Source organism: Aedes albopictus, chromosome 1 (assembly GCF_035046485.1).
Source record: "Aedes albopictus strain Foshan chromosome 1, AalbF5, whole genome shotgun sequence".
In the NCBI taxonomy this organism is placed as follows: Eukaryota; Metazoa; Arthropoda; class Insecta; order Diptera; family Culicidae; genus Aedes; species Aedes albopictus.
The window spans coordinates 67,177,888-67,196,483 of NC_085136.1; the positions used below are offsets into that span (position 1 = coordinate 67,177,888).

The window sequence follows — 18,596 nt, forward strand, 5'->3', positions numbered from 1 at the left end:
CTCACAAGGAATATCGATTGGCAAAAGTATGCAGAAGCGGTATCTTTTGGCATCGAATCATTCAATCCCCTCCCACCTTTGGATGAGTATCGATTCCTGTCTGAACTGATATATAAGAGTGCATTAGAATCACAAAAACGACGTGTTCCAAGTGCAACCTTCAAAAGAAGACCAGCCACACTAGGCTGGGATGATGATTGCACCCAGTTATATCTTAAAAAATCTGATGCTTTCAAAACTTTTCGTAGGCACGGTACCTCAGATCTTTATCAAGAGTACGCAAAGCTCGAAAGACAGCTGAGAAACCTGCTGAAAGCGAAGAAGCGTAGTTATTGGCGACACTTCATTGAGGGTCTCTCAAGAGAAACTTCAATGACAACGCTTTGGAGAGTGGCTCGCAACATGCGAAACCGCTCTTCTTCTAATGAGAGTGACGAATACTCCAACCGGTGGATATTCAGCTTCGCGAAAAAGGTCTGCCCAGACTCAGTCCCAGCACAACCGATTTCTTGGGAAACATCCCCAAGAGACGGTTCTCTGGACAGACCCTTCACTATGCTGGAACTATCTATGGCTCTTCTTTCATCAAACAATTCCGCTCCGGGATGCGATATGATCAAGTTCAATCTTCTTAAGAATCTCCCAGATATCGCGAAAAGACGACTACTGGATCTGTTCAATTCATTCATGGAAAACAACATTGTTCCGCTAGAATGGAGACAGGTCAAAGTAATAGCTATTCAAAAGCCTGGTAAACCAGCGTCTGATCATAATTCATACCGCCCAATTGCTATGTTATCATGTTTAAGGAAATTGTTGGAAAAAATGATCCTATCGCGACTCGACCATTGGGTTGAATCGAATGATTTGCTTTCAAATACACAGTTCGGGTTTCGCAAGGGCAAAGGAACAAACGATTGTCTAGCGTTGCTTTCAACAGATATTCAACTGGCCTTTGCGGAAAAGGAGCAACTGGCTTCAGTTTTCTTGGATATTAAGGGCGCCTTTGACTCAGTTTCCATAGGCATATTGTCAGAAAAACTGCACAATAGTGGACTTCCAGGAATTTTAAATAATTTCTTGTATAATTTGTTGTCAGAAAAACATATGAGTTTCAATCTCGGACAACTGACAACTTCCAGAATTAGTTACATGGGTCTACCCCAAGGCTCATGTTTAAGTCCCTTGCTTTATAATTTTTACGTGAAAGACATTGATAGTTGCTTGGAAGGACAATGCACGCTAAGACAACTTGCAGATGATGCTGTGGTTTCTCTAAAAGGCCCACATGCAGAAATGTTGCAAAGACCATTGCAAAATTCTCTAAATAATCTGTCAATCTGGGCAAGAGATTTAGGGATCGAGTTTGTTCCGCAAAAAAACTCAATTGGTTGTGTTTTCTAGAAAGCGGAACCCAGCCCAACTGAAACTCAATCTTTTGGGAATAGAAATCGACCAGTCTTTGACTTCGAAATACCTTGGGGTCTGGTTTGATTCAAAAGGCACTTGGGGTACCCAAATCAAGTATTTGGTGCAAAAATGTCAACAAAGGATCAATTTTTTACGCACAATTACCGGAACATGGTGGGGTGCTCACCCGGAAGACCTTATAAAACTTTACAAAACGACTATTCTCTCTGTTATTGAGTATGGCTCTTTCTGCTTCCACTCAGCAGCAAACTGCCACCTAATAAAGTTGGAACGAATTCAATACCGTTGTTTGCGTATTGCTCTCGGCTGTATGCACTCAACGCATAATGCGAGCCTAGAGGTCCTGGCAGGGGTGAAACCTCTCCAGAACCGATTCTGGGAGCTCTCGCTAAGGTTACTTATCAAGTGTGGAGTGAGCAACACACTTGTCATTGAAAACTTCGAAGAAATGCTCAGTCTGAACACTCAATCAAAATTCATGAGAATCTATCTGTTCTACATGTCATCTGACATAAGCCTACCAAGTTATAACCCTCCCCGTGTACACTTCACTAATGACAGTTCCTCTGTTAAATACGATCTGTCCATGAAACAAGCTATTCATGGAATACCAGATCAACTTCGATGTATATCTATTCCTCGCATTTTTAACGAAAAGTACCAACATGTCAATTCCTGTAAGAGATTCTTCACTGATGGGTCTCGCATAAATGGATCCACTGGTTTCGGTGTCTTCAATGAAAATTTTACCGCCTTCCGCAAACTTCAGGAACCTTGTTCGGTTTATGTTGCTGAGCTGGCAGCAATCAACTTCGCTTTGGGGATGATTTCCAACATGCCCGTAGACCATTTCTTCATCTTCTCGGATAGCCTTAGTTCGATTGAGGCACTCCGGTCGATGAAACCTGTAAAACATTCATCTTACTTTCTTACAAAAATAAGGGAGCAGATGGGTGCACTGGTCGAAAGATCATACAAGATTACCTTTGTATGGGTCCCCTCACATTGCTCAATTTATGGCAATGAGAAGGCGGACTCTCTCGCAAAGGTGGGCGCACAGGAAGGTGAGATCTATGATAGAAGAATTTCACATGATGAATTTTTCCATTTTGTTCGCCAGAGTTCTCTTCAAAGTTGGCAAAATGATTGGCGAGATGGCCAGCTGGGACGGTGGTTACATTCCATTATTCCTAATGTTTCTTTGCGAGTGTGGTGGTATGGTCTGGATGTAAGTCGCAATTTCATTCGCGTGATGTCAAGACATATGTGCAACCATTACTCGCTAGACGCGCATTTACACAGGATTAACCTCGCGTTGAGCAATGTTTGTACTAAGTGCGGTTCCGGTTATGATGACATCGACCACGTAGTTTGGCAATGCCCGGATAATGACGCCTCCAGAGCGCTACTATTGGATACCCTTGAGGCCCGAGGTAGACAACCCTTTGTTCTTGTGAGAGATGTGTTGGGGACCCGCGATGTCACATACATGGGATGTATTTTCGACTTTCTTCGATCTGCTGGTATAAAAGTTTAATTCGCTTGTGTTTTCTTCTCCAGTTTTTTTTTCTCTGTTTTGTCCTCTTTGTGTTACCAAGCTGCTCCTGGCCATCCGGAAGACCAAGTCCCACAACAAGTTGGTACCAACACCACAAGGCACCGAATACGCTAGCAAGATGCGATTCACCCCCGGATGAGCAGCAGTGAAACCTTTGGCCCAATCCTTACCCTGTCCATCCCTCAAAATGTGACCTTCTAACCTCGAGCTGCCACGAGTACCCTGGCTTCCACCCAATACTAACAGATATCATTAAAAAGTTATTACTCTGTATAATGTATACTATTAAGTACAAAGAAAGATCCTCGGCTCCGTAAAGCGTTATACGCGATTGAGCCTTAAATAAATGAACTAGATAAAAAAAAAAAAAAATTATTTTCTATTTGTTTATATACGCCCAGAAGTACACTTCCGTTTTCTGAAATCCTTGTACTCCGGCACGCAAGAAAAATGTTCGAAAAGTTTTTCATTCTACGGTTGCTAAAAAGAGTCCATAAGGTTAAATTTTGAGTTTGTATCTCATGTATTGTACCAAACGGATATACTAAGGCTAAAACAATACAATTTTAGTGATGATATGGTAAAAAAAATGCAAGTTAGCTCAACTTGGGCTGATTTCCTTGAAAATGATCGTTATATTAAACATAATCATCATAAAACGTAAATTTTGGACTGAATTTACCACAATATGCATACAAGCATGTTTTAGAAGTGAGACGTGTGTGAAAGAACAATACAAAATGCATCCATGCTTCTTTAACACAACAAATATCATTAAAACAGGTAAATGGCCAACTATGTTTAATTTACGTTTTATTTTGTACAAAATAAAACGGCTTCATGCTTCACCTATACAGGATCTTATATTTTTTTCTCTTCTGGTCATAGTTGCTACCAGCAATGGTGAGGGCAGGAACCTAATTTGTTTCAACGTAAAACCATTACTCGTTAAAATGAGACGAAATACCAATGAAATGGCGTGCGTGCCAGCTGAAATAGACTTACGACACATAAGCGATCAGTAGAGAAGGATAAAGGACAATTAATTCCAAAACATATGCTGTATTTGATCAGTGTTAGTTGGCTTTTCAATAAATAAATTTACTTTGAAAATCTTAATTATATATGTGAAATGAATTGAATTTGATTTTGTATGAGAACTTATTGGACACGGTGTATGGAAAATTCGAAGTTTTTTGGTGGGGAAATTGGCTTTTTTTTATTGCAACAGTTGAATTATTCATTGCATTTTTGACGTTTTTAATTAGCATTAGCATTAGCATTTAGCATTAGCATTAAGCGAGTTGCACAAATTCGTAGGTGGTACAGTCCTAGACCGCTGTTATGAGGGTTGCCTCCTTCCCGTCCGAACCAAAGCACAAAGATTTGGGACTAATCTCTGACTCTTAGACAAAACTGACGCAATCCTCCAATGGTCGAGCACTGTCCTGGCCACGTCCTTGCGACTGCTGAGGAATGGGAAAGGATGGTTAGTTTTGGACACCTATGAAAAATGTAGACAACTCTACGATCTCTCAGGCCTAGGTGTCACGGGAATTTGGGTGTTGTTAGTGGAAGGGTAAACTCCAAAGGATACGCTTGGTTAACGTTCAGGCACACCATTGTTAGACTGCTTCGAATCAGTTGTATGCCCAATTCATCCTGGTTTTCTCGTCATATTGTTGGCATTTGGTTGAATTACCAGATTCTTCGGTTGATAATCTGAAATATGAAATAATATTAGCTACATATTAGTGATACGCTCGCCACAGTTACATATTTTTAAAATCTTATTTATATCGTACGATACATTTACCTGAATCCTGCCGAAATAAATTGTTAATTAGCAGTACATTGAAACACAAATACTACAAAACACAAGGAAAAGAGCGTCAAACTTTGATTTTGGAATATTTAAAAATACGGTAAATATCAAGATCAAAATTTGATTTGGTAGATCTTACACCGCAACGCACCATTCTAATGTCGAATTCGTTTATTCCCGACGGTGCACTGCACCGGTGTAGCAATTGACACCGAAAAAACGAACGGTTTCGGTGCAATTTATTGACAGCTTATGATGGTATTAGTAAGAGCGCGTGAGAGCGTCAATGAAAACAATAAAGGATATCAAAAATAAACATAATCAATGTTTTCATGATTTCCGTGATGAACAAAATTTTATTTAGTTTTATTTTCTACTTTCTATATCCAATTTAACAATTTTAAAAGTTTTCAGTAAACCACTTGAACATGATAAACTTGTAATGATAAATGTTACTTGAAAATTGACATCCAATGTTTTAACACTCCTACATTATTTATCTTCTTCAAATTCTCGTAATATCAAAATTTTTTCAATTAGAAGCAACTCTTTAGAATTTAACAATTTCCGTTGCCCAATAAAAAAAAGGATGCTAACATACAATTGTAAACGATCTACGTGAACAAATTTAACACAAAAAATGTTAAAGGCAGTTTCATAGAAAACGTTTAGCTAAAACGTAAAAAGGACAATAAATAAATGCTTTTTAAAACATAACGTTATTGAAACGCAACTCATATTAAAAACGCGTTAACCTTCCTTTAGTGACATTTGTTTGACTTTCAATGTTATCAAAATTCAAAATGTTACTTCAGTAATTTTTCAGTCCAATTTGAATTAATAATTTTTTATTCTATTCTGGGCTTATCAAAACTTTATTACGTCAATTTTTTCATAATTAATAGTTCAATGCGACAGAAAATTCTGATGATTAAAATCATTAAAAGTAATCCACATATTTGCGACAATCAAAAAAAAAATAATGATGGGAAAAATATACGTTGAATAAACTCCTCGAAAGTTCATGTTACCGATAAATTTTGAAGATTCCTCAGAAGTTGAAAGACGTGATAATCATCGATCAAGTTTAAATTATTTTTAAACGCGCAGATTTGCTGTTTGGAAATTAAAACATCTCAAAATAAACGAATATCAAAGCAAACTGTTTACCTAATGAATGCCGAAGAGAAAATCATCATTCGTACCAAAACAAAACCACGATACAAGTTCAGCGATATGCATGTATTGGTAAAACTAGCTTTGTATCTGCTACACCGCGCTCATACTGGGTGTAGCTTTTTCTTGCACCGGTGCCAATCGGGTGTCAAAACAGAACAGTACCTGCGAATAAACGAACGGTTTCGGTGCAAGTTTGCTACACCCGGTGGCAAAACGGTGCAGGCGGTGCAAATAAACGAATTCGACATAAGGTGATCTACCCACGTTACGGGGTATGCATTTTTGACGTTTTTAATTGCTCAAAAATCAATTATTTATGGAAACTTTTGATTTACCATCAAGGCGCCATTCACCGTGTGCCTTCGAATATTTTTTCATTATTTCCATGTTATGATTGAATGATATGACAATTTCACCAATACAACATCAATGTATTGTTACCATGTCAAAACGCTCATTAAAAACATTTAAAAGTATCATTTTGACACTAAAGTGTGTTTACATGAAGCGGGTTTCTGCTCGTTCACTGCATTCATAGTGAAAAAAACGAAAACTGCGCTAAGGCGATTTAAGCGATAAACTAAATGTAGTTACGTTTTTATTCCACCAAGAAGCAATTAAATTCACATATCAGGTATGTATTTTGCATTACCGAAGTAAGTTTAACAAGAAAGTACGATTACTCGTACTTTTTAATTGAAACAAAAAGGCACGGTAAATGGGTACCCTAAAAATCAATGGTCTCCATTCACCGTGCCCCATATTGTCCCATATATCTAGAAAAAAATCGAAAATTTAAACATTCGTTTTTCTAATAAAATCTTGCAAGTTATTACTTGAAATGAATTTAAACGATGAAAATTCCCTTGGCTGGGTTGTTTTGATCATTTTTAAACAAAGTAGAATATAATTTCTCATACACGGTGAATGGGTCCCTACTACCACGGTGAATGGTGACCTACCACGGAATTAGGCGACCCTACTACCCTTTACTAATTGTACTATATCACCAAATTTTGTGAAAAATTTTCTACTTCTGTGGATATTGCTTTAATTTTAACCTATAAAGAAGACAATTAAAAGCGGCACCAACAATGTTTATAAGACTGGTGTCAAATGACAGCCCTTATTTGCCCCGAATCCTCTTGGATCCACGGTAAATGGTGCCTTGACGGTATTTATGCATTTTTTTATTTGTTTATGGAAATTTTGTTATTTATTACTGCTTGCTTACACCCCTGTTTCTTCACTGGGACATTTCGAATTATTTATGAAGAATTATAATTTTCTTATGAGTCGTTTATATTTTAGCCATTATTGATTGAATAACTGAAGAGCAACAACTGATATTGGTTTGATTGGTATAAGAGGTAAAAGAACAGAAATAATAATAAATAAATACTACGATTTCAAAAGCGGTGATTACTGCGAGATGAATTCGTTCTTCTCGAATATTAACTGGTGTGACATTATCAACTTGGACCTCAATTCATCGGTTGTCACGTTTTCCAACATTGTTCTCTATGCAATTGGGTTTTTAAGTTAAGAAAAATTCAATGATTTTTTATTTTTAAACAAAAGAGCACCTTTTTCTGAGACGCTATGATTTTTTTTCAGATTTTTAAATCTTTATTTTGGTACCTAAAATCAATTTCAAAGAGATTTTTTGAAATCACTTTTTGACAGCTGGGCAACTGCTTGACAGCTCCGTTCAGTATAAAATGCAACGAGGGGTGATTCGACAAATCGCTCCCATACAAATTTCAAATTGATTTTTAAATAGATTCCCGGGCACCAAAGTTGATGAAAATTTGGATTTCGGCTCAGTTTTTCATGCAGATTCAGAATATGGAATTATCTCAACACCACTAAAGAAGCCAATTGATCAATTCGTCCCTAAACGTTCACGCAAACCGCCTGCAAACCCACCATGGAGCAACAATCAACTGAAGAGATTGAAAAGGGTAAAACGATCTCTCCTTTGTAAACACTCGAAACTCAAAACGCACCGTTGCAAACAAATGTACCTTGCTGCTAATTTTCGATACAAGCACATTAATCGTAAACTATTCTTTTCCTATCAACGTAAAATCCAACAAAAATAACGCCATAAGCCCAAAGAGTTCCGGAATTACGTGGATAAACAGAGGAAAGAGTCTGGCCTTCCCACTGCCATATTTAAGGGTAACATTGAAAGTTCATCTGCAGAAGATATTTGCGATCTCTTTCTGAATCAATTTTCAAGTGTGTTTACACAAGAATCTCTACATCAACAACAAGTAAACGATGCCGCAGATAATGTTCCTCTTCGTCCTCCAGTTGGAGACCACCCTACTGTCGATGCAGCGACAGTCGCAAATGCATGTTTTTCAATTAAGTCTTCTACTAGTTCCGGTCCTGACGGTGTCCCAGCGATTGTTCTGAAAAAATGCTCCAGTAGTCTTTCCATACCTCTATCTCGTCTCTTCAACATATCTCTACAAGCCGGGATTTTTCCAAGTCACTGGAAGAAATCGTACACGGAGAGACGAAACTACCCAAAAGTGAGTTCTTTCCACCCAACTTCGGGGTTGCGTGCGTCAAGCCAATCTTGAGTTGATGGAATCGATGTTTAAGCTAAGTTTCCAGATCCCAAGTAGAGCGCTCAAGTAAAATTCCTCGTTTTTCCGCAAGTAATTTTGACAACTGATCTATATGGGGAGAAATATCACTTTTCCTTACGGAATAATAACACGGACTATTTTTCCGCGCGGAAAAGTGACAGCTTCATTTGATTTGCACGGGAAGCGTTACTGGCGTTACACTTTTTTCCTTACTTGCCATCTGCGAACTGCTTAAGTAATTTTGAAGCGGAATCATTACTTGACGATTACTTGTCCTATCTTTTTGCACAGTACGTACGAAGTGGAAACTAGCCATTATGTTGGATTGTTCCCGCTTGCTTCTGATTTGGTTCGGCCGCGAGCGCGTCGTCGTCTATTTCACAGTGCTCGTCTTCGTACAGGGCAGTTTAGTGTGTTTTTGGAGGCAACGTCGAAATGCCGCTTTGAGTTTTTGGAGGCAAAGTGTACAGGCCGCGTTTTCATTCGGATCGTTCGTCGTCATCGTCTATTTGACTGTGCTCATCTTCGTGATTTTGGAGGCAAAGTGAAGAGGTAATTTTTTTTTTCATTTGGGCTGCCGCGTCGTCGTGGTCGTCGCAGATTTGGCTGTGCTTTTTTCTTTTTTTTTTTTGTATTTTTTCTATCAGCAGCTATTCAGTGCTGTTACAAGATGCAAAATCAATATTTCCAATTTATTTAAATGCGTTTCAATGCTCCTGATATTATAGATGAATCTTTGACAGACATTACCCCATTATAGACATGTTCGAAAAATTGACTTTCTGCCAGCTTTTCTTAAAACTGGACCACTGTGCGACGATAGGCTTGACGATTAACTCTGCCAAGTCGACGTACATGATAGTGAGTAGAGACAGAGGCAGGTCTAGTGGTGTTAGTGCTGAGCAAGTGATTGTGGTTGTTGAAGAATTTGTTTATCTTGGAACACTTGTGTTATGTGACAGTGATGTTTCCCGTGAAGTGAAACGGCGTATTGCAGCTGCGAATAGGGCCTTCTACGGAGCACACTGGGGCAGGATTGGAAATACACGGAAAAAACCTCTAGCTCGTCGATTTGGTGTCTTGAGAGAAAATATTTCAATGAACAAGGCCGATATTCTGAGCGATAGGTAATTTTCCTTACGATATTCGCATAAAAGTCCTATAAGTCATTTTGGCCAAATAACATTTTAGCGATATGATGTCTTCGGCAAAGTTGTTCGACTATTTTGCTGAAAAAGTTTGCTGAAGACGTCAAATTTCCAAAGCCTACTACTATTCTTGAAATATTGACCGATTTATAAAATACCTATCTAAAATCGATTTTTTCATTAAAATACGTTTATGAACAAATTTAATGTCCGTTTTCGAGTTATAATAATGGAAAATACTAAAATAAAACATATATCAAGGAATACATCGGCAATCACCTAAAAAATACATTAGCTTTCATGTAAAAAAAATCACAGATATGATTTTTTTTCTAAATAGGGTTCAAAGTTTACTGTTTTAGGTAAATTAGTACAAAATTTGTGCTCATAAATTACTACGTTGTAAGATGCCAAGTGAACCATGAAACGTATAGATGCACAATTTGTTTGAAGCTTAAAAATAACTAAACCTGTGACTAGATTGCATTTATACTTTTCATGGTTCACTTGGCAACATACAACATGGTAATATATCTGCAAAAATGTTGTACTAATTCACACAAAACAGTAAACTTTGAACGCTATATAAAAAAAATCATCAAATATCATGTCGGTGAAAAAAAATTATATGAAAACTTATGTATTTTTTAGGTGATCGCCGATGAAAAAACTTGCCCGAACTTGCCCGACTGCAAGAACGTCCTATATACGTTTTGCGTTATTAGAATATCGACCTTGTTCATAGAAATATTTTCTCTCAAGACACCAAGTGTGGATCTCGACATCTCGACGAGCTAGAGGTTTTTTTCCATGAATTTTCAATCCTGCCCCAGTGTGCGCTTGTGAATCCTAAGGTCGTAGGTTCGGCTGCATGCTGACATTTTTTTTAAATTTTTTTTTTCTAAAATAAATGACAGATCTTGTCTGCTATTGGTTTGATCTTGTAATATCTTAACGAGCTATTATTGAGTAGTTCACCATATTAGATTTTGCTATTATTCTTTATTCTTTATTTGGAGCAGGGAAAAGCCCGTTTGAGTAGAACAACATGTAGTCCTTTCTCAAATGGGCGCAAAACCTCCTCGTCTTTTCGTACCAACAGAATAATGCATGGATTCCTAATAATACAATTGTTGCTTAAATCTAACATTACAGAAAGCTTATAATTACTTAAACTATCCTAACTAAATAACGAAACTAGAGGCCGATTTTAAGGCGAAGGAGAGGCATGTATCTGGTAGTATTTTTTTCGGAGAGTACCCCGAGAGAGATGAAAATCGAACTCGGAAAAGCAGCGATTAAAGGTGCGACACATTGCCAGGAACGGTTCGTTATGCCCATAATTTGTACGAGCACCTCGAAGAAAAAGAAAAGAATTATTCCGAAGTCGACTGTATGGAATATTCAAAGGCAACTGCGAAAGCAACGGAGGGCAATCAATTCGTGATTGTAGAAGATCCGAAATAAACAGTGATTTTATGTCTACAACAAGTCCACAAGTCCAAAAAGTCTACAACGATCTTCGTAGATTGGTAAGAGTCGCTCCACGGGAGATGACGTAAGATGTTCAGGACGGAGCCATAGTACCCCAATTTCCCCCGGCACTCAACCGATGTGAGAACTCGTCGAGAACGATTAATAATAATCATAACCAATTGTATAGGGACACACAATTAGTATTCAGCGAGTTTTGCTCTTTGGACGGTCCGAAAACCATCACCTGTCGCAACATAAGGCGAAGCGCACAAATTTACGGTGAATCGCCTCGAGACGACAAATACTGTTTTGGTAGTACGGTGCCCAAACAACTGCTGAATATTCTATAACTGACCTAAATAGTGAGCAATAAAAAGATTTAAGACACTGTACATTTTTAAAACTTTTAGCTACGCGGAAGATGAAGCCTAACATCTTGGAAGCTTTAGAGGTAACGTATGCGACCTGATCCTTAAAAGTGAACTTGGAATCTAATACTACACCTAAGTCTTTGACTACTCAGTTCGAAAAAAAAAACCTGTAAAATTATGACGGATCGAATGTAACAAAAGGACCCCGTTATATATGATGGAAATTTTTGTGCGATCTTAAAATTACATTGCAGATATCTGTTAGAAAATATAAAGAAAAATTGAACTCCGAGCGAGAATTGAACTCAGATCCTTGGGGTGTGAGTAGCACGCCCGAGCTTTCTTGGCTATCTCAGCTTGTTGAAGAGTAGGCAGTCAAAGTTAAACTGCTTCTACCATAATGCACGCATTCCCGACATGCTCCGACTGCTGCAGAGAGTACTGAGAGAGACAACGGGGAAATCGCCACAGCTGCGAGCAGCCGTTCGTTTATCTGATGACGGAGAGTGGCTGGCATGATTTATAGCAGATGCATGTAAATTTAAAGCGAATATGCTTTAAAATCTGTAAACAAACCGTCTGACCTGCAGCGGGCTGCTCGGCTGACGTTCAATGTTGGTGATTTACATTTTTCTGCCGCAAATTTCAGTTAATCTTCAATTTACGTGCTGCTTAACTTTCATATTTTTTTGCTGTGAATCTACGAAGATCGTTGTAGACTTTTTGGACTTGTGGACTTGTTGTAGACATAAAATCACTGTTTATTTCGGATCTTCTACAATCACGAATTGATTGCCCTCCATTGCTTTCGCAGTTGCCTTTGAATATTCCATACAGTCGACTTCGGAATAATTCTTTTCTTTTTCTTTGAGGTTGTTAAAAAACGGTTTCGTAGTTCGGTTTTTCCGCTAACTCGACTGGAAATAATAGTATTTATTAAATTGATTCCAAAGCTACAAATATCATCCACTTACAAATTAGTTTACCAACTATCCGAACAATCCAACTTTGATTCCAGCCTTGGCTTTAGAGGTTAGAGCAGCTGTTAATATAATACGTGGATCAATTAAAGTTTCAATAACAAATATTGATTCATGATCCATCTATACTCACATTCCGTACTATTTAGTATTTAATTTAGTATGTAAGATCACTTTAGAGTAAATAATTGATTTGCCAGTACTGTAATTTTAGGAATGAATCATATAAAAATGTGTTTTTGTCGCATGTTCCAGAAATAGTTTTAAGTTGCATGATTTCTTAAGAATAACCAATTAAATTCATTACTGACCTCAACTATAGGATTACTAATTTATCGAATTCAGTTTATAAACCTTATAGTTGTACAAAACGCAATTGAGATTAGCTTGAGAATTTTCGAATGGCTGACAATTTTCAGGTAAGAGTGATGGAAGTGCGAGTGAAAAATCCGGGTTCAGAATCGCGCTACAATAATCGTAGATCAGTCGGTTTCCACGGTAGGGCGATGGAAACGCGAGCACGAAATCCGGGATCAGTGGTCATCGTGATCAAATAAATCATAATCGTGATGAAGACCGCGACGTGTATTTCCATATAACTAGTGGATCATATCACCTAACAGAGGTGGCTCCTAGATCCACACCTTACCCTACCCTACTAACCACCATTCCTTCCCGTGACAACTGTGGGGATGCTGTGGATTCCACGGTTTCTAGTAGCAACGGTTGTCGAACTAACATTCCTTCCCTTTCCTGATGACCGTAAGGACGTGGCCAGCGCCGTTATTGACTTTAAATAGCTGAACTCTCGAATTGTGCACATTGAGAATGGTTAGCTAGTCCCAAGCTTTCACATTCATTGGCTCTCTGTGCAACTTCGATTGTTCTGGTCAATCACGGAGTAGCAACTACGATGTGTACGGTTATCTTTGCTTTGCTTTGCTTTGCTTATAGTTGTACAAAACGCAATTATTGGGCATAAATATGTAACTTTTCATCATTTCTTCACTATCACGAGAGTATGATTTCATTCGTATGGTGCTGATGTCATTGTTTGAGATCTGTCACCGACAAGTCATGGTTGACGTTCAACGCTGCGCGTCCGTATTGCGCTGCGTCGCCTTATTGTGCAGAAGATCCAAAGGGCCTATCGCTTGTATTCCGCAACAAGGTGCTCGTACAAATTATGGGCATAACGAACCGTTCCTGGCAATGTGTCGCACCTTTAATCGCTGCTTTTCCGAGTTCGATTTTCATCTCTCTCGGGGTACTCTCCGAAAAAAAATACTACCAGATACATGCCTCTCCTTCGCCTTAAATCGGCCTCTAGTTTCGTTATTTAGTTAGGATAGTTTAAGTAATTATAAGCTTTCTGTAATGTTAGATTTAAGCAACAATTGTATTACACTCCGACCACTTTCTATAGCCGCACCTTCAGTTTCACATGTCTAGCAATATCTACGATATAATCGATATGGAAAACAACATGTATCTGCTAGTTATTGTAAAATATGGTGTTTACATACATAACTTTCATCATGTGTATATTTTCCACGAAAAAAATACAGTTTTTCGAAAATTAGGGCGACCATTTTCTATAGCCGCACTACGGGCTTTTCTTCAGTATTCTAATTGTTCATAAAAAAACATTTGAGCAAACTGTCTCAAATGATAAAATTAAGCAAAGGCAAAGCAAAACAAAGGAAATACAGTGAAGAAATTTACTAGCTAGTGTTCTTACCTCGAAAAACTACGTAGTTTTCATTATTTTCACTCAAAACTACTCTTTGACTAATAAAAACAATATTTTAAGTTAAAACAATTATTTGATTGTTTCCTATCATCAATATTTCTTCAAAGCTTGACTCCCGGAACTTTTTCCATAAGATTTTAAAGTTGTACTACCAGTTTAACAACAACTTTTTCGCAATTTTTAGATCAAATTTATAATATTTCTTGCATTATTTTGTTAAAATACGCATTTTTATGACAATATATGACTTAAAATTTGACCAAACAGTTGCTTATGGTCCCTACGTGACAGATTTGGTTAATTTTGCAGGGTGTAACAGCTAAATTTTGCACCATTGTTTCAGTAAATGTAACCCAAACTTGTAATTTACGGTACATAACCAACCAGAACTGCTGGAAGATTACAATTATGACACCTATCTTCTTCAAAACTTTAAAATCTAGGGGAACATCTGTATTTAGGATCTTCCGATTGAAAAAGATGATTTTTACATAAAAAGCTATCATTAAATTTATGAGAAATTAAATGAAAGCTGTTATCACAAAGCGCACAAAAATCATAAAAATAATCATCTAATGTTTAAATGACAACGAATGCAATGTTGACCTTCCAAGTTAACATTGATGAATTCCAGTAGTATTATTCTTGTGTACTATTGCTGTATATGATGTCCTTCTACAGTAATGCCAAGTTATACCGAATTTGGTACACGAAATTACGCGAATTTTCCTTTTAAAAACCTTATATATTCGAATAATTTCAAGTTTTATTAGGTTCATCAAGATATTATGATAAAATTTGAAACCGGTCTTACAATGTAACACTTGTTTCATGCCAACAGCATATATTCTTGAGCTCTCCAACAATTTATTTTTAGTTTTCTTTGAAAACTTTGGTAACTTACCTAAATAATACTCGTTTACCGAATCTACACCCAGTTTCTCGTATTAACAGACCTTGTCAATTGAATGTTTCGTTACACTTAATTGATTTAGTCTGAAAAAGCTTGATTTGGTCTTTTGAACCAATTCGAATAAGCATATTTTTTGGAAAAGCAGCTGATCAATGGAAAACCCGAAGTGCGGCTATAGAAAATGGTCGCTTTAATTATCGAAAAACTGTATTTTTTACATAGAAAATATACACCTGATGAAAGGTATACATAAAAACACCATATTTTACAATAACTAGCAGATACACATTGTTTTCCATATCGATTATATCGTAGATATTGCTAGACATGTGAAACTGAGGGTGCGGCTATAGAAAGTGGTCGCAGTGTATTAGGAATCCATGCATTATTCTGTTGGTACGAAAAAACGAGGAGGTTTTGCGCCCATTTGAGAAAGGACTACATGTTGTTCTACTCAAACGGGCTTTTCCCTGCTCCAAATAAAGAATAAAGAATAATAGCAAAATCTAATATGGTGAACTACTCAATAATAGCTCGTTAAGATATTACAAGATCAAACCAATAGCAGACAAGATCTGTCATTTATTTTAGAAAAAAAAAATTTAAAAAAAATGTCAGCATGCAGCCGAACCTACGACCTTAGGATTCACAAGCGCACACTGGGGCAGGATTGAAAATTCATGGAAAAAACCTCTAGCTCGTCGAGATGTCGAGATCCACACTTGGTGTCTTGAGAGAAAATATTTCTATGAACAAGGTCGATATTCTAATCACGCAAAACGTATATAGGACGTTCTTGCAGTCGGGCAAGTTCGGGCAAGTTTTTTCATCGGCGATCACCTAAAAAATACATAAGTTTTCATATAATTTTTTTTCACCGACATGATATTTGATGATTTTTTTTATATAGCGTTCAAAGTTTACTGTTTTGTGTGAATTAGTACAACATTTTTGCAGATATATTACCATGTTGTATGTTGCCAAGTGAACCATGAAAAGTATAAATGCAATCTAGTCACAGGTTCAGTTATTTTTAAGCTTCAAACAATTTTTTTATCTGTATTAACGAGATTTTTAGCCCTAGGCTAGTTCATCTCGGGACCCACGCTTTACTTCCCTTCCGAAGGAAGAACTCACATTTTGCGAGTTTGTCGGGAGTGGGATTCGATCCCAGGTCCTCGGCGTGATAGTCAAGTGTTCTAACCATCACACCAGGTCCGCTCCACATTCAAACAAATTGTAAACCACAAAAATGTCCTAAATAGGCCATTTAGCCTTGGTTTTATCATCATCTTATGTAATCTTATTTAATAGAAATATTTTTTGTGTGTTCAATGATCTAAAAACTCACTTCTATTGGCGTTTCGGACATTTTTTGTGTTTTACAATTTGTTTGAAGCTTAAAAATAACTAAACCTGTGACTAGATTGCATTTATACTGCTCATGGTTCACTTGGCAACATACAACATGGTAATGTATCTGCAAAAATGTTGTACTAATTCACACAAAACAGTAAACTTTGAAAGCAATATAAAAAAAATCATCAAATATCATGACGGTGAAAAAAGTTTACATGAAAGCTTATGTATTTTTTAGATGATCGCCGATGAAAAAACTTGCCCGAACTTACCCGACTGCAAGAACGTCTTATATACGTTTTGCGTGATTTTCAGGAACATTCTATAAAAAACCAATGCATATTTTGTTTTTGTAAAACTAATTTCTTTGATATATGTTTTATTTTAGTATTTTTCATTATTATAGCTCGAAAACGGACATTAAATTTGTTTACAAACGTAATTTAATGAAAAACAAGTAGGCTTTGGAAATTTGACGTCTTCGGCAAACTTTTTCAGCATAAATAGCCGAACAACTTTTCCGAAGACACCATACCGCTAAAATGAAAGATGGCCAAAATGACTTATAGGACTTTCATGCGAATAACGTAAGAAAAATATGCTACCGTTCAGAATATCGACCTTGTTCATAGAAATATTTTCTCTGAAGACACCAAGTGTGGATCTCGACATCTCGACGAGCTAGAGGTTTTTTCCGTGTATTTTCAATCCTGCCCCAGTGTGAGGCGGCGATGCTTACCACTCAACTGTGGCTCGCTGTTGTAAATAACATGGGAATAAGAGCATGCGGTTCTTCGATTCCACAACTCAGAAAGGGGCACATGGCATTTCACTAACATTCAGCCATCGCTATGGGTGTATGTGTTTCATTTGGTGCAGAAGAGCTAAACTTGTTCTTATGTAGAAATTTTCAGCTATTTCGACAAGAACAAAAACTTATATCAAATCCAGGGTTGTTACAACAGCGCGGATTTCGCGAATTTCGCGGATTTCGCGATTTTCGCGGATGTGGCGCGGATTTGCCCCAGAAATTCGGCCCTCGCGCGGATTTGGCGCGGAATTGGTTTTGCAAATTTTGTACATGATTTTACTCTGATTTGCATTATAGTTTTTGTGTGAGATTGCCTTCTTTTGATCTACCAACCACCGCTTGACGAATCCCTTCGACGAACTTTGTTCTGTGAATCTTGTATAAGAACAACTCCCAGTTAGTACTTGAAATAACGTTTATTCCCGTTTATATGAATCATAGAGCCTTTGGATCTTGGGCAATATGTTTCAGTAATAGTTCAATATGAAATTGGGCTAGAAAACTCTGAACTACATCAGGTTAGTTACTTTACATCTATGTATTTTATTGTCGTTGCAATAAGCTCCATTTAGCATAATTAATTTTACAAATAGGTATTTAAGTGAAACATGCTAGCACTCTTTCACCTTTATAAATGATCATCCGACATAACATATTATCTATTGGATTTAGAGGAATGAGCTAAACTTTGAGCTCTACTCCGAAAACTTCTTAGAAATTCTATAACAAAATCCAAGCAATCATCAAGGGCCTTCTTCAGGGTGTATCCCCGGAATTCCTCCAAGGATCTTTTCTGATATTGTTTTCAAGATCTTTTTGAATGGATTTTTTTCTTTTTTTGGGTTAATGCTTTCATCTATAACATTCTCGAGTGATTTATTTCGTAATGTCTGATTTTTTTCTGAAAAAAAAAAATCCTGTAAAAATATTGAAAGAAATAGAAAATTCCCGAAGGAGTTTCTGACAAAACTATAATAATTTTTGGTTCCAAAGTCGTGCACGCTGGCTGTACTGTATAACATGCGCGCACGGCCGCACGAAATTGGAACAGAGGGGACAAATCCGCTACGCGCATGGATTGATTGATCTTTTGATCTTTTGAATACAAGTTTTTCAAAAAATAAAAAATAAAGATTCTAGGAATTTCTACAAATATTTCTCAGGAATCCATGGCTGGAGTAATCCATCC

General features: G+C 37.2%; 1 protein-coding gene and 1 long non-coding RNA gene across 2 annotated transcripts in view; one reads left to right on the top strand and one right to left on the bottom strand.

Moving 5' to 3' along the window:
- The window catches only part of LOC109414690 (sodium-independent sulfate anion transporter-like), a 60,043-nt gene that overhangs the window by 15,040 nt on the left and 26,407 nt on the right, over positions 1-18,596 (top strand). The gene's annotated exons all lie outside the window — the stretch shown is intronic.
- LOC134285068 (uncharacterized) lies at positions 12,459-12,868 on the bottom strand. Its single transcript, XR_009996121.1, has 3 exons — positions 12,705-12,868; positions 12,566-12,633; positions 12,459-12,508 (listed from the first exon to the last, which is right to left on the bottom strand). It is a non-coding gene; the product is annotated as an uncharacterized LOC134285068 (long non-coding RNA).